The following is an 11,383-nucleotide window of genomic DNA, read 5'->3' as shown; positions in this document are numbered from 1 at the left end:
AATTTTAGAATAATAACCCTATAGGAGTTTAAAAGAAATAAATAATCCTCTATGATGGCTGGAACAATTCCTCATGTCAGAAAATCCAAGGTTGGGAGAAATAACAGCTAGAGTGATTTGACATATGAATTGAAGGGAATAGATTGTTGTACGGTTGTGGGTAGGCCCTTTATATTTTAAACATTGTAATGTTTTTATTTATAGAATGAATTGGATTTCTGTGTATGTATGGCATATACTGCAATTTAAAATTATTGGAGTTTCTTCATATTTTTAAGAGTTCTTCAGTTTGAAAGAACAAGGCCTTTCTACAAATACCGGGAAAATTGCTCTATGAGATGTACTGGTCGATCACCTCTGAATGGAAATGCTCACAGAAGTGCTGAAGTGTCCTCATAATTGTACAGTGTCTCTGAATCGTATTCTTAGAGCCCCAATCATTTTAAAATTGAAGTACTCTCATAATTTTGAAATTTTATGAGCAATGTAAAATGATTTCAGTATTTTATAACTTTATATATTTATAAAGAAAATAACCCACGTTCAATTCTATTTCCTACTGTGATATGTGATTAGAACTTTATAGTTTGTACAAAGCAACTAAAATTAGTTTGAAAAACAAACAAAAACATTCTCATTTTAATAGATAACCTAGAAATAGGAATAGCTTTGGCCAAAAGGCTATCTTGATTTTTGTGAGTTCAAACACACGAAAGTTAACTGATGATGAAGTAATGTGGCTGAGTGCCACGTATAACAATATGACAAAAGAGAGACATAGATCTTTCAGTGTGGTCCAAAGTGACTGGAAGGGAAAAAGGCTAGTATAGTTACAATTTCCACAGTTTCTCTTTCTACTATAGAATTATTCGGAAAAACAATGGGGGCTCATTTATATCCAGTGACCTTACTGTATGTCTCAGAGATATCATACTTATCTTGTGCTACTAAGCTTTCTTTAGAAAATGTAAGATTAATATTAGTTTAATTGAAAGATTGAACAGAAACACTGACATCCATTCAACCAAATCATTAAATTCAACACTCCATATGGACACAAAGAACATCTAATTTATCCAATTAAAATAATTTCTGTGCCCTTCAAAGGTGTATTGCCATAACAAGAGATGAACCACTTTTTAATAATGCTACACTCTGTCCTCTTATGATGGCTTTAACAGAAAAGAAGTATTTTATTTAATGGACTAGGTAACCTGGATCTTAAGCCTAAGAATTGTATAATAAAAAAGAAAATAATAGAGTCTCCTTTAATAATGCTCCTGCTAGAAAATTTTGGCAAATAAATGTATTTACTTTGTTCTTGGTTCCACATGAATTATTTTATTGGCAGGTTTATTTATTAATTATCCAGAGCAATGGTTTTGAGAAGCTCAAGCAAGCCTACTGAATAAAAGATAATGTAGTCTTCTCAATAAGTCCACCAGGGATATTCAAGTTATTCTTGACAATAACAAAAAAACTGTTTTAAAACAAAAATAACTTTTGAAACATACTTGAAACTTTAATTCACGTACATATTAATTGTAAATTATTTTACTACTTTTCTAAGTGAACTGTAGAAAATAATAATAAAGCATCATAATAAAGATGATATGGGCTTCCATATCATGTAAAACTATATAAAATCCCAAAGCAGAGATACCAAAGTTTATTTATTTTGTTTTGAAAATGTGTTGATAGTTGGTTGGGCAAAATGTAAGCCTTAGGAATTAAAGATTTTTTTTTTTTTGAGAGATTTTCACTGTAGGGCGTGTGCGCTCGCCAGACAGACAGAGAGACATAGAGACAGAAAGCGAGAAATCACCCCCCAGGGGGGGTGGTCACGCCGCAGTCCCTTCTCCTCCATTCTCCTCTCGGGATCTTGGGCACGCACGCACATGCGCCCGGCGTGAGTTTTAAGCCACCGGGTCCGGGACACGAACTGCGGTCGACTACGTGGGAGTCCAGCGACATAGCCATTACGCTAACTGCTGGTTCCCAGGAATTAAAGATATTTTTGTGAACAAACACTTGTTTTCTGATCTGAATAGGTAAATCGCAGAACACTGATAAGATTTACAGGTAATGACATTGTAGAAAACAGAAATGATAGAAGATTGGCATTCCCTTTTTGTTTAACACAATTTTTCAAAATGGTAAAGAAAGGCAACTCTACAAAATATTGAACAGTGACCTACATTTTGACCTAAAGAGATTATATCCTAAAGTATGTAAAATAACTAATGAATCGATGGAAAATAAAATAATAACCACTGCAAACTAGGTTGGGTCAATTCCCACTAAATTATCTTTTTATTTTTTTGATGTGTTACTAGAGAAGTCAGTCAAAGAAATATTGGTGGAATTAGTGTAATTAAATGTCCAGCAAGGCATCTGAGTGTCTAGAGACATGCAGCTTATGTGATAGTGCAGGCAGGCAGGTTGGCAACTTACTGAGTGATGATATCCCGAACATGCATGTTCTTTTCTTTTATTTTATTTAAAATTTTTGCTATCAGGTGTGTGTGCCCACTGAAGAAACACAGAGAAGAGAAAAGTGAGAAATCACCTCCCAAGGGAATGGCCACTGTAATCCCTTCTCCGTTCTCTTCTTGGGATTCGGGTGCACACACCTGCCTGGCATATCTATCCTTGACCATCCCTTGGTCAGTATCTTCTTTAACGATTTGTGTGAAAACAATAAATGACATGATAGTCATTTTCAGAGATAATATGAAAGTAAAACAGAAAGTAAGCACTATAGAAAAAAATCAAAATTTTTTTTATTAATTCAGAAGTTATATATATTTGTGGACTATAATCTGAGTTTTCTGTACCATAATACAAAGTGTGATGATTAAATTGGGGCATTTAGTATAACCATTATCTCAAGCATTTTTTAATACTTTGTGTTAGGAACATTTAAAATTCTCTTTTTAAATTACTTTTAGATACACAGTAAATTGTTGATAGTCAATCACCATTGTTTTGTAATGATCAAATTCTTTCCTTTATGTATCTTTAATGTTATTTCCACCAATCAAAATCATTCTATCCACACTTCACCCCCAACTCTCCCAGCTTTCCTTTTTTTTATTTTTTTGCAGAGGTTTTCGCTATAGGGCATGTGTGCTCACCAGAAAGACAGAGAGAGACAGAGATATAGAAAGTGAGAAATCACCCCCCGGGGGGGGGATGGTCACGCCGTAATCCCTTCTCTCCATTCTCCTCTTAGGATCTTGGGCACGCATGCACACGCGCCCAGCATGAGTTTAAGCCGCCGGGTCCAGGACTTGAACCATGGTCAACTACGCGGGAGTTGAGCGACGTGGCCATTACGCTAACTGCTGGTCCCCTTTCCCAGCTTGTGGTAGTCATTCTTCCATTCTCTATTTCTATTTCTATTATTATTATTATTATTATTATGTTAATTTCCACATATGAGTGAGAACATGTGGTAGTTTTCTTTCTGTGCCTGGCCTAAAATAATTCATCATTGCTTATCACAGTAAAGAATCATTCATTATGTGTTTGTTAAATTAATGAATTATTTCTACAAAGAGGTTTTAGGTTGAGCAATGTGTTGAGTCTCTTGATTAATGACAACTTCTGAGAAAATGGGCATAAAAAACCAAAAGTGTACAAAATATTTAGTCAATAACGAACTACTTTTGTAGTTACCAGTCAGATTACAATTCCCCAGGCATCGACCAGTCCTTACTTGAGAAGTTATTCAGAGCCCCAATCACAGTGATGTCTAATAAAGAACAGTTCACAGAGTAAGAAAGCGAAGGTTCCCTCATATTCCATGTAGGTTGATCATAACTGGAATTCTGCCATTCTTTGCATTGGAAATGGACAAACTAGAGCACATTTGGAGAGAGGAGTGGAAGAAAGCTGTGGGAAATACCCATCTCATTAAGATCTTTGTGCCAATATTTTCCTCTGATATTTTATTCATAATATTTTATGTTGATTTTTAATACATGGAAGAAAATATTTCAACTTCTGTCCACTGAAATCTTGTGTTTATTATTATTTCATGGAAATGGTTACACAGATAATAATGGTTTAAGTTCTGATACAGTCTTGTATCACTTAACAGTAGGCATACCTTCTAGGAAATGTCTCATTGCACAATCTGTCATTATACAAACAGAGTGTACTTCCACAAACCTAGATGGTATAGCCTACTCTACACAGGTTATATAATATAGCTTATCGCTCAAACGCTACAAACTGTGATATATTAATATTAGTTTTGTACAGAATACTGTAGGAAACTCATACAATGGTAGGTATTTATGTATATAAATGTATTTAACTTAGAAAAGAAATAGTAAGAATATAGTATAAAAGATAAAAAATGGTACACGTGTATAGGGCATTCACCATAAATAGAGCTTGCAGGACTGGAAGTTGCTCTAGGATACTGAGCGAGTAACAAGTGAACATGAAGTCTTAGGACATTGCTGTACACTACAGTAGACTTTATAAACACTGTAAACTTAAAGTACACTAAAGTTAAAAATATATATTTCATATTTTCTGACTTTAGTAATAATTTAACCTTAGCTTACTACAACTTTTTTACTTGTAAATCTTCTTTAAAACTATTGACTCTTGTATAAGTTGTTAAAATTAAAGCATATTAACCCATTGTGCAGTGGTAGAAAAAATTATTTTTTCTACATCCATATTCTATAAACTCTTTCATATTTTAAATTTGTTTTAACCTCTTAAAATTTTTTTTTGCTAAAAACTAAGATACAAACACATATATTAGCCTCTATCTGCACAGGGTCAGAATTATCATCATTGTCTTCTTCCACATCGTGAGCCACTAGAAGGACCATGATAAATAAAGCAATGAGATTATATCAAGGGATTTAATCAAGAGACTCAGTAAATAAGAAGTATATGAGACTATTGTTAAAATACATGGCATACTGTTTTACAGTAAACTTTTTTTAATAAGTAGAAGGAATATATTCTAAAATGATAAAAAGGTATAGTAGTAAATACATAAACTAGTAGCTTAGTCATTTGTTAACAAGTATTGTGTAGTGTACATAATTGTATGTGCTGTATCTTTATGTGAATGGCAGTGCAGCAGTTTTGTTTACACCAGCATCATCACAAATACATGAATAATGCAGGCTACGATGTCACTAGGTCATAGGAATTTTTCAGCTCCATTATAATTTTATGGGACCAGCATCTATATGCAGTTCATACTTGACCAAAACATTGTTATATAAGGCATGACTGTAAATTCGATATTGTATGAACTCTCACTTTTGACTTTTCAGTTACATTTGGTACTATGGATAGCTACACACACAGATTTTGAATGTCTCTTCCTGTGGCTTCCAGGATACCACATTCCCTTAACTTTATTTCTATTGTTGACCATACCTTTTCATTCTTCTCCTTTGGGTGCCTTTCCCCTCTCTACCATTAGGTACTGGCTCTTCTCTGCCCCATTTCTCTTCCTTGTGTCTCTGAGCGTGCGCTACTTTAATTCAGCTTCATCTGTTGTCCCTATGTGGAGTACTCCTGACTGTTCTTCAGTCCCAGACTTCCCTCCTGAATTCTAGGCCTACTCGTCCAGTGACTTTTTGGGCATTACCATTCAGATGGGAGTATATTTTGGTAAAAGGTATGAGGGGAGAAATGTTTTTATTCTTTAATAGCAAACCAGTCATCCTATGTAGTTATTCTGTTATATTAGACTGCAAGAAAATGAAGGCATGCATGTCTTGTCAGAGGCCACATCCATAGCACAAGCCCACTATCTGATGGAGTAGACCCTTACTCTCTACTAGTGAAATGAATGGCTGAAGAAATCAGTGAAAAGAAAAATCAAACTCAGACACTTCTCTACTGTAAATAAGATTTCCAATGCAAGTACCTTCGTCAAAGCCACTGTCATTTCTCACCTGGAATTCAATGGACACCTACTTGATGTCCCTGAAAACAATTTTGCTTTTAGAAAACTGTCATAATCCAATCCATGTTTTACAAAGCAGCAAAATTATCCTCCTAAAACACAAATCTTATCAGACCATGTTCTAGTTTAGTACCTTGCAATGGATTTCTGCTATTTGTAGAAAAAGAAAATCAATATTCTTGAGCATGGTCTACAATCTGTTTTCTGCTTTTCTATTGATGACAAACTCCTGACAAACTCTCCATCACTTTTTAATGCAACAAATATCTGAATTGTTAAATTTATTTAAATGTGCCGTACTCTTTCTTAAAACATGTATTTTCTCCTGGCTAATTATTTCTGGTTTTGGCTTAAAGTTACTTTCTTCAGGGACTTGGCCTGATTTTTCTTTTTAATTGTCATAGGATATGTGCACTCAACAGAGAGAGACAGAGGGGGAGAGAGCACCCTGACCACCACCAACAATGAGGTATGGTCACACAATCCCTTCTCCTTTTCTACTTTCCTGTCAGGAGTTTGGGCATATATATGCATGTGCCCGGCACATTTGTCCAAGCCACTGGAGCCAGAATTTGAACTTCAGTCAGCCAACCTGATTCACTTAACCACTATGTTATGGGTCGTGGCCCCTGATTTACTTATTTATTTATTTTTAAATAAACCCAGGTTATTTTCCCTTTGACTTCTAAAGATGCTCTCTGATGCCTTAATCATAGCACTCATTTTTTATACATTTTTATAATATGTAATTTAATTATAAGTCTTCCTCACTAGCTTGCCCTCTGTGTAGGGCAGAACAAAGGTGGTCTTATTTTTATGGTTAGGTCTCTAGCTGCTAGCACAGTGCCTGGCACTTCATAGGTGCACAGTGATTGAATGCATGAGCAGAGCTACTGTAGTACGTTCACAGACTGCCTTTCTGGTTTCTATTGGATTGTGCTATTCATCTCTGATTTTTCTTTTTAATTGTCATAGGATATGTGCACTCAACAGAGAGAGACAGAGGGGGAGAGAGCACCCTGACCACCACCAACAATGAGGTATGGTCACACAATCCCTTCTCCTTTTCTACTTTCCTGTCAGGAGTTTGGGCATATATATGCATGTGCCCGGCACATTTGTCAAAGCCACTGGAGCCAGAATTTGAACTTCAGTCAGCCAACCTGATTCACTTAACCACTATGTTATGGGTCGTGGCCCCTGATTTACTTATTTATTTATTTTAAAATAAACCCAGGTTATTTTCCCTTTGACTTCTAAAGATGCTCTCTGATGCCTTAATCATAGCACTCATTTTTTATACATTTTTATAATATGTAATTTAATTATAAGTCTTCCTCACTAGCTTGCCCTCTGTGTAGGGCAGAACAAAGGTGGTCTTATTTTTATGGTTAGGTCTCTAGCTGCTAGCACAGTGCCTGGCACTTCATAGGTGCACAGTGATTGAATGCATGAGCAGAGCTACTGTAGTACGTTCACAGACTGCCTTTCTGGTTTCTATTGGATTGTGCTATTCATCTAGATTTGATACAATTTAATGCATGACAAAGAAAATCAAACTCCACTAAAATCATTCTGTTTTGAAGTGCAGTAATATGTTTGCAGACCAGAGGTTTAATTAAAAATGAATGACTTATGTAAAGAAATATAACAATTGGATTCACAGAACTGGAGTCTATAGTCTATTAACTCTTGTATTTGTAATGTAGTGTGGCAAATAATATGTCTAAAAGTAGTTAGGAACAATATTTGAATAGGTTTAGTATTGTTTCAAGATTAGTTGGGGAATCAATTAAATGAGAAAATTAAAGGAAAAAGACTAGTGCACTTTATATAAAGTATTCAGATTTTAGTATATAGTACTAAAATTTTGGATTATACCTGTTTTAACATTATTTACTCCCATAGGAGCCTTGTGAGATTTGTGACTTACTGACTGATGAAAAAAAAAATGACACCCACAAAGGTTAACTTGTGCAAAATAAACAAGTTTCTAAGTGTCAGAGTTACACCTCAAACCTCAGTCTTCTAACTCCTCACTCCATGTTTTATGCACCAGGCTAAACAGAGTACCTTGTAACTCACTTTACATAATTTTCTGGTCCATTTGCTCACTTGCTTCAGTAAATGTGCTTCTCCATTAGTTCACTTACCACTATAGTTTGCCTTCTTTGAATCTCCATTTTAGCCCAGAGCAAACAATTCATTTTTTTAAAAAGTGGTTTCCTTAAAGCTTTAGGAAACTGGAGGAAGGAAGACCTCTAAAGGCCCTACTGTTTTCCTTCAGAAATGATAGGCAAATGAAATTGTATAGAGGCCAGTCCTTTTCTTAATTCTGTGATAAATGAAAATTACATATAAAAATGATATATGTATTATTCTTACCAAATTCAAAATGTTTTATGCATATTAGTTTATGTACTCCTCAAAAATCACCCTATGAAGTAGGCACTATAGCTACCCCCATTAAATTAACTAACTAATTAATTATGTTTTAGAGTCTTTGCTCTCACCAGAAAGAGAAAGAGAGACAACAGAAGGAAAGTTCTCACCCCATGGTGGTGGGGAGGGGTGGTGGCGGCTGTACCACAACCCCTTCTTCTCCATTCTTCACCTGGGATTCTGGGCACAGACCCTGGTATGATTTTCTACCCCCCCAGGTCCAGGATTCAAATGATCATTGGCCATGGTGGGGGGGGTCCAGTGCCTTAACCCCCTGTCACCTGCTGGCCCTACTGCGCTTATTTTAAACATGAGACACTTGAAGTACAGAGAGATTCATAAACTTGCTTATAAATGTTAGTGTGTAGATGGGATTGAAACCTAGGCCATGAGGACCCAGAGTTGGCTTTATACCACACTGCCATGCTTTATTTCTCTATTTTTTACTATTTTATATATTCTATTATATCTATTATATACCATCTGTGATATATTCTATACATCTATTTCTGACCATTTTCTCCTGACTTCCTTAGATCTCTTCAATTCATTTATCGAACATTTATCAAATATCTAACATCTATCAGGCATTGGAAAAGAAAATCAGATATGACTATTGTCCTTACAGAACTTGATTAACTTATTTCTACTTATACTGAATAGTCTATGGAAAGTAGATGTTTTTCTTCCTTAATTGGATGTGTAATGGAGGTCCAACCATACATTAAGAGGAAAAATTGGTGTTAAGCTGTGGAAGTATAGCAGGTAAACTCAAATAAACCTTATTACAAAAATGCCAGTGTTGTAAAGGTGGAAAAAGGAGGAGCTGACAATAAGAAAGTGATTGGTGATCTAGCCTGCAGGAAAGTGAAAGGCAAAGTGAAAACCAATTTTAATAGATACGGACAAAGTGCCACAAAATAATGTTTAAAGGTTATAAAAATCCTTATATATACAATTTTGTATGCAGAGCAATAGTGATTAGAAAGAACAAAAGTCTAGGAAACATTTATTACTTAAATATTCCGTGACTAAAGTATCAGTTATTAATGATTTTTGCTTTCTGAGTATGTTTTTCCACGTCCAAGCCACTCTCCTTCTTTTCTTCACTACTCGTTCTCCTAAACACCCTCAGTGTGGGAAGTTAGACCATACAGAATAAGCAAATACTGCCTACTGCAGGACTTCTGTCCAAACCATCATCCTCACCTGTGTCTTCTAGATCCAGACCTATCCTGAGCACCACATAAATTTCTGGATAGTTCGATGTTATAAACATGTCAGAAAATTGGAATCAGCTGATAAAAGAGTAACAAAACTGAAGGGGAACTTGAGGAGAAAGATTTATGAGGATATATTAAAATGAATACATGCTGTGCATCATTCTGACATGTATATATATTTGTATAATATATATATATTGTGTATATATATAGTATTATATATATTATATATATGTTTTGTATATATATAATTTGTATATGTATATTTTGTATTATATATATATGTATTATACAAAATTCTGCAATGGGCATATATTAAAAAATTAGCAATTTCAATAGAATTTAAACATACATTTCAGATGACATAATATTTAGCTTGTTTACAGTTTGATTACTGATTATAAATTATTTGTAAGTGATGGCAAAGAACAGTCATAATAGTCATTGTGTAGCAAAAAATGCTCCATATTTTCAAACTGAAGGAATAGGAAGATGAAGGCTAAGAATGTATAATTTTCAATATTAACCAATTTCTTGGCTGACTCAGGTTTGGAAGCAGAACTCTAAAGGAGTTATTTTTTAAAGAATTGTTTTATTTAACTTTATTTATTTATTTATTTATTCATTCATTTCCTTGTTTTAGAGGGAGAGAGAGAGAGAAAGAGAGAAAGAGAGAGAGAAAGCCGCCAGTATGGGACTAGAACTGCTGTCAGCCATGTGGTTGTCCAGCGCCCTTAACCCCCATGCCACCTCCCTGCCCCAGACTTCAAAACAATTTAAAGCAGCCATCTTTGCTCCCGCGGTGTAATTATTAAGGAGAAATTGTTAAAGGAAATGAAAACATACCTGATTTTGATCCTATCAGTACTGATGTTAAAATAATATTACTGAAATCAGTATTTCATTGTTGTAATGGGGACTTTCTAAGTCATAATTGGCAATTCCAAATATAGTATCAATTCCTATAGAAGATGAGAATAAAAACAAACAAACACACAAACAAACAAACAAACAAAACAAAAAAACAACACAGGGAACCAGCAGTTAGCGTAATGGCTATGTTGCTGGACTCCCACATAGTCGATCGCAGTTTGCGTACCGGACCTGGTGGCTTAAAACTCATGCCAGGGGCACGTGTGCGTGCGTGCCCAAGATCCCTAGAGGAGAATAGAGGAGAAGTGATTGCGGCGTGACCATCCCCTCTGGGGGGTGATTTCTCGCTTTCTGTCTCTATGTCTCTCTGTCTGTCTGGCGAGTGCACGCGCCCTATAGCGAAAAACCTCTCCAAACAAACAAACAAACAAAAACACTTGTCTTAAAATCTCTTTAAAGCATTTGTTAGATTTTTAAAAATACATATTATGCTAAAGGATATGTGCATGCATGCACTTGGAGAAAGAACAACCATTAACACAATCCTTTTTCCTCCAAATCTCCATCTTCTCAGAATCCTGAACACATTGGCACATACTCAGCGGTGATGCTGACAGAGGCAGTACTTGAACCTCAGTCAGACATGTGGGATCCAGTCTCTGCTCTACAATCCCTAATCACTACATGCCTTGGCCTGCCCTATGGGCTATTCTTATAAGAAGTCTATTCTATACTTTTGGAACTCTAGTTTGGCTTCAGAGCCCAGCAAGATATGACTCAATAAAATTTTGTACATGTAGCTCATACATCTATTTACTGTAATTTATTGATTGATTAGTTATAAATGAGTGAGTATGTAAATTAACTTATTGCACACATTTGCTGCATTCCT

This window comes from Tupaia chinensis, unplaced genomic scaffold (genome assembly GCF_000334495.1).
Source record: "Tupaia chinensis unplaced genomic scaffold, TupChi_1.0 Scaffold000478_3, whole genome shotgun sequence".
Classification (NCBI taxonomy): domain Eukaryota; kingdom Metazoa; phylum Chordata; class Mammalia; order Scandentia; family Tupaiidae; genus Tupaia; species Tupaia belangeri.
Note: the sequence above shows the minus strand (reverse complement) of the source record.